Source organism: Cariama cristata, unplaced genomic scaffold (genome assembly GCF_000690535.1).
Source record: "Cariama cristata isolate BGI_N322 unplaced genomic scaffold, ASM69053v1 scaffold34864, whole genome shotgun sequence".
NCBI lineage: Eukaryota > Metazoa > Chordata > Aves > Cariamiformes > Cariamidae > Cariama > Cariama cristata.
In genome coordinates this window covers 34,019-40,427 of record NW_009614230.1, presented here as the reverse complement: position 1 = coordinate 40,427, position 6,409 = coordinate 34,019, and the positions used below count along the sequence as shown (strand labels likewise).

The window sequence follows — 6,409 nt, the reverse complement described above, 5'->3', positions numbered from 1 at the left end:
TTATTTTAGTTCTTGGCCCCAACTGCTCTGGAGGGTGATTACTAGAAGAACTGCTGCTAATAATGGAAATTCCTCTTAACAAAATGGCATCTGGATTGGCCTTTCTGCAAGGCACTGTCCTTTCCATCAGAATTGAGGATGTGGCGTGAGCTGCATCCTTGCCTCTGGATCTTGAATAGAAATGCAGATGTTTGCATTTGTTTCACAAAAAAGAGGACTATGTGAGTTATCTTGTTGTTTTTGAAGCTGGAAGGAGACATTGGGTTTGGGAGGTACGTGGGAGGAATGTACCGCTGCTTCCTAGTAAGCTTCTAAACTCATGATAAAGAATTACTCTGAACTTCTAAGATATTTTTTTTTTAATTTAATATCCCAGCTTTTCTGTTTAAAAACCACATGGGATCTTGAGGAATAACAAGGATTTCTGTGTTCTGTAAATTGAGTCAAAACTATGTCTTTCTTTTTCTTTTTTTCCCCTCTCTCTAGTGGAACGCAGTAGCTCTGTGGGCATGGGACATTGTGGTTGATAACTGTGCCATTTGCAGGAACCATATTATGGATCTGTGTAAGTAAATGCTGGGGAAGACAGTTGACAGTTTTGACTTGTACGTGATGCACTGCTGATTTTTCCTCTGTTGAGGGTATAATTCTGCAAATGCAGCTTTCAGTTAGGAACTAAGTCTTCACGCTGCAAATACTAAGCTCTATTTTATGTAATGCTAAAGGCCTATAATCTATTTTTGTGACCTCTGTCACCATGCTGCTTTTCCCTCACCCTTTTGTTGTAAAGAGTAGAATCGCTTGGTACCACATCTACAGACGAGATGATGTTGCCGAGTGTATTTTGGATGCAACAACAAAGAGGAAAAGGAGTAATAATAAAGAGCCAGGAGGAACTGAAATTATTCAGGGACGACAGGTATTGCTCATAAAGAGAGGTATTAGATTTTAGAGCTGGGGATGTTGCTATGGGTATCAACTTTTTGATGACACTCATTAGGATGAAATCTTGTAACACTTTCTGTGTCTGGCTAGGAAAGGCTTGGACCAGTGATTTCATTTGGTCTAAAACTACCTTGCATAAATAAGTTAATTAATGTTATAATATGGGGAATTTTGTAGCCACCTAGAGAATTGTTTGTTTGTTTACAAAGGAGAGTAATCAAATGCCTAAATCAAAACCAATGTACTGCTAGTATTGGTTTGATTTTTTGCTCTATAATCTTGATGGTTCAATTAACAACTGTGCTTGCTCTGTAGGAAAATAAAGTGATAATGGAATTAAGTATACAAATTTCTATCATGAAACAGGCATGCATGCATGAAGTCACTGGTTTTGGTCCATTAAAGGATCAGTAATGACTACAAAACCTTTTTTTTTTTCTTCCCTTAAAACTGACAAGATACTATTCGCACTGTAACTGTCCATCTTGTTTCAGTTATGAGGGACAGAAGGCCTTTTAACATACCCCAGATAGAAATTTGCCATATTTGGCTCTATTACTAAAATGTGAGGATTGTGGCACCCACCCAGACAAGAGCTGGTACAGCTGCAGTGCCTGGGAATGGCCTGTCATGATCCCGTTGTAATAGTTTTGTTGCACTTTGTTTTTCTTGTTTATTTGTTTTTATGCTGTCACCCTTGGAACTGCTAGGAATGGTAACTTGCTGTCAGTAAGCCTGTATGAAAAGAAAATGTTTCAGAAAAATGTGACCTCAAGTTTATAGTAACAACTAGTGAGAGATGCATCTGATTTTACGTCATGTTTAAATAATAATTACAAAACTACTTTCAGAAGTTGTTGTTTTTTTTTTTTAGTAAAGAGAAGACACATTCTAACACACAGGGCTGGAAATGGGTTAAGCGAGTTCATTGCTTTGCTTTGGAACAGATATGTTTGTATTTTGAGGCTACTGCCTATCCATGCCTCAGTTTATTCATGGTTATTAGAAAGGGAATGATAACGCTAAAGAAAAGCAAGTGAGAGTAGGGGTTATGAAATATGCTGAGGCCCTTTGATGCAAAGATTTCCTTTTTAAGTACTTCTAAACTGGACCATCTTGAAAAGTAGTTTCAAAAGGAGGAGGACGCTGGACTACTACTGCTTAGTCTCTCAGATTTATGATATATTAGAGAGGAAAGATGTCATTGACAAGCAAATGGATTTTTAAAGATTTGTTAGAACATAAGTTACATTTATAGAATTTACAAATGTATAGAATATATAAAATCCTGTAATTCAAGATAATTATTCACGGTAAGTGGGATATGTTGTAAGATAGTGGCTGCTGGTGTGTTTCATTCTATGAATCTGCCTCAAAATTAATAGTGCCTCCCGTGAGAGACCAAATACAGTCTCATATATTTGCTATTTTTTATAAATAGTAAATAGGACATATGAGGATGGAAGGAGAGTGTGGAGGAGCAGGAAGGAGAGTGGACAGATGTTATTTTTCAGTAGTGAATTTCGTGTGTCAGTTCTTAAAAAAAAAAAAAAAGAAAAAAAATTCCTACCAAAATGGGGGTGGGGTTGAAAATGTATGGGTAGATTAGGAAAAACAGTGAAGGAAAAGGGCATAGGTAACTTTATTTTTCTTTTTTGAGTTGCTCAAGCATAAGATGTTATTAGTTTGGGTATTAACAATGTTATGAGAAGCCTGGACTGAAAATGACAGAGCAAAATTGACAGTATACAGAGTAGAAGGGGTACCTAAATTGGTGTTCTGAGATCAGCGTTGGCTCTGGATTTACTTACTTCCTTCTTACAGATCATTAATGTTGTTAAACAAGACTTCAATTAGATTTTCAGACATAAGATGTGAAGTGATGGGAAGTTGAGGCAAAATTAATAGAATGTGCAGGGAAGAACAACACAAGATTCAATTTGATAAAATGCAGGAGACAAATGTCTCCCTCTCCTAGCGATGAAGAGAAACCTTGAAAGGGAAAACATTAAAAGAGCGATGAGTAACACCAGCCATGCTAATGGAAGATTGTTAATGTTACAAAGTCAGGCATCAATGTTAAGGTGTCGCGCAGTTCTCATGCGTGGACATGATGACTCGGTAATAATATGGTCAAAGGATTCCCCCACCCTCACTTGGGTTTGTATTCGGTGTACAGAGGAATGAATAGATTTTCGGTGTTTTGGTTTCATTCTTCTCTGGAAAGACCTAGGTCGTATTTAGATTTTACTTGAGCAGTGTTCTTGATTTCTTCAAAGGCGTGCTCTCTGGTGCTGTCATTGCGACATGGTAAGTCGGGGAGTGTTAACTAAACACTGTGTTTGGTATAGTGGATTACCTTCTCGTCTAAAACATGGAATATCATATTGTAGTAAGGTAGCTGGTATGGTTTTGAACTGTGTAAAATGTGCCATCAAAATACTGTCCCCTTGCTTTGATAGTAAGATGCAAAGTACCACGTTTGATATTCCAGCTTCACAAAGAGATATATTGCGTAGAATCCAAAGAAGAATCTCAGGATGCTCAGCAGGTTGAGTGGTTTTGGATTTATGAGAAAAATAAAAGAACAGAACTAAATATGTATAGTTTGCTAAGTTGTAAGTAGGAGTGGAAGATGATAGCTGTGTACATATATTTGGAGAGTGTGATAGTGACAGGAAATACTGATGTCATACAAGGGGGTTATAAGCAGAAGGAATCGTATGATGATATGATGGGGGGAACTTAGAGTAAGTGTTTACTAAAATCTGCAGAGGATTCCTAAGAAACTGGAGAGAATTGCAAGGGGAAAATGCTGAAGTTCCTCTGAAGTTTGAAAAACTAAATTGAAGAGCCCATTCTGCATTTAGGGGGAATATTTCAGTTGGAAGGGACCTACAACAATCATCTAGTCCAACTGCCTGACCACTGCAGGGCTGACCAAAAGCTAAACCGTATTATTAAGGGCGTTGTCCAAGGGCCTCTTCAACACTGACAGGGATGGGGCATCGACTACCTCTCTAGGAAGCCTGTGCCAGGGTTTGACCACCCTCTTGGTAAAGAAATGCTTCCTCATGTCCAGTTTAAAACTCTCCTGGTGCAGCTTTGAACCATTCCCACGCATCCTGGCACTGGGTCCCAGGGAGAAGAGCTCAGCACCTCCCTCTGCACGCCCCCTCCTCAGGAAGCTGCAGAGAGCAATGAGGTCGCCCCTCAGCCTCTTTCTCTCTGAGTGAGACAAGCCCAAAGTCCTCAGCCGCTCCTCATGGGACAAGTAACAAGTGTACTTCAAATTTATTAGCCTGGTTATTTAGTTTTTCTGTCTCTCTTTTCTGAGTACATGATGTGTTGTGTTAGCCAAGCTATGTGTGTTTATTTGCCTTCTTCCTAGTAAGTCAATCTCTTCATGACATAGTTTTAGAAGACAACATGTAAAGAGAAAGGGGAACCCATGCAGTGGTTACCCTAGCTGACGCAGAAGCCACTTTGAAGAGCTCTTACCATCAAATTTACCAGTGCAGTGCACTGTTACTGTAGCTGTGAACAAAAGACACGTACTTTACTTCTGTTACCTGCCATTAAATCTTAGGCTGCTTAAATCTTAGGTTGCTTTTCTTGTTAGGTAAATATACAGAAAATTTCTGCAATGGAAAACGTATAGGAAGAGAAATGGTTCTTAATAGATGCCGAGATTCAGAAGTTGCCATTATATAATACGCATTCCTGTAACTCCTTGAGTTGAAATGCTTCCCTTGCATCTTTCACAATTATTTACAGGTATTTCAGGTTTTAGCTGTATCTTTCTGCCCTCACCTCCAGATGCTCTGTCAAAAGCAAGGCAACAGAAGAGTCGTTCGGTATTTCTCCAGTACCTGTTACTGTCTGACTCTTGCCACTTCTTTTGGGTCAGCAGACGGTAAATACCTTCTCTTTTCTTTCAAGAGCCAGCATCATCAGCTTTCATTCTCTGATATTGTTCATTTGTTTTATTTCTTTGTTGACATATTGTCCTTTTCTGAAATGAGGCGAGTAGGAGACCAAAAAGTGCTCCAGTTTTTCGGAGGCCCTTTTTTGGCAGCCAAAGGTAGTAGTGCCAGCAGTAGTCTCCAGCCTGTTTGATGAGGGAGTTAAATCTGGGGGTCTTGTTGGAAGGGCCTTACATCACCACCAGAGAACTTCTCCTCAGCTGTTTCTGCGAAAGTTCATCTGTCCTCTTATGATTTTGGGACTGTCATGGTTTAGACTGTATTTGCTTGTCAGCAAATGTTTGAGTAACACTAAAATGAATTTCAGTGCTGCTTCCTTACCTAAACCCCCTTTCTTCCCTCTCACTCCCAGTCAAAATAGAGAGTCCTTTAAAGCCTGGAAAAAAAATAATTGCATTGTGTTCCAAAGCATACAGCTCACAGGTTAGGGCCACTTGGGGGGGGAGGAAGACGAAAGGACATAAAAATGGGCTAGATGGACTTTGGATCTAATATGCCCAATATCTTGTTTCCAGCAGGGAAAGTAACAAGATAAGTATATCGCATGCTGGAATATTTTCCTTGCTTTCAGCAGAGACGTCCCAAGTTAAAGTTTTCTTACAAGTTGACTTTTCTTCCTTCAAATGAGTTCCCTCTCCTTTTCCTACTACTCATCTTCTCACCATTTTCTGTTACTGTACAGCCTCATGCCAAATATTTAAAACAATATAATATGCCCCATCATACTCCACAAGACCACGAGTCTATACTGCAGTAACAGTAAAATTGTTGCAGCAGTCTTGGGTGTGAAATTTTAAACAAATGTCTGAAGTAATTGAAGCTCTTCAGGGTTCTTGTGCATCTTCCATTTTCTTAATCAGATTTAGTTTTATTGCTGTATGTATTGAGGGTTTAAGGAATTACGACATCGGACATTTCAGGTGCGCTGGATTTTGTTCTCTTCTGTAGGCAGGCCTGGGATTGAGCTTTGGACTTCCTGCTGTGGTATATATCTTGATGTAAACCATATAAAAAATACAGGTTCATTGAAATCTTCCAGAACAGTTGTTGCTACTGAGTTTCTTTAGACCTCAGTCTTGTTTTGAGTAGTTCCTCATGACCAAGGTTAACTGATCTCTCTCACATCTCAGGAAAAATGGGCCTTTCTCTTATTTTGTTCATCTCCACCCCTGAAAGAGTGAAAAATGGAGAAAGGGATGAATAGGATTGAGCAAGTAACACTTTTCAGCAAAACCTGAGAGGCTTGAAAGTTTTTTTACGTCTTTAATTTGTGAATCAAATTCCTTTTCCTCTGAGCATATTCAGGCACACAAACAGCAAACAGAGAATTGGAGCTCATTCAGACATTTCCTTTGCCAGGAAAAAAAGATCTGCAAAACAGGCAAGCAACAGGCCCATGTATTCGAGTTCTAAGCTGATCATCTCTCAGCATGTCTCTTTAAATCATTTGGGCTTGGCTTTTAAAGAAGGCATCCCTC

General features: G+C 39.2%; 1 long non-coding RNA gene across 1 annotated transcript in view; it reads left to right on the top strand.

Moving 5' to 3' along the window:
* The first annotated feature begins 486 nt into the window (after positions 1-486).
* LOC104161033 overlaps positions 487-6,409 on the top strand; it is a 9,826-nt gene continuing 3,903 nt past the window's right edge. Inside the window, exon 1 of the long non-coding RNA XR_696445.1 lies at positions 487-565. This is a non-coding gene — a long non-coding RNA (uncharacterized LOC104161033). The remainder of the gene's footprint in view (positions 566-6,409) is intronic.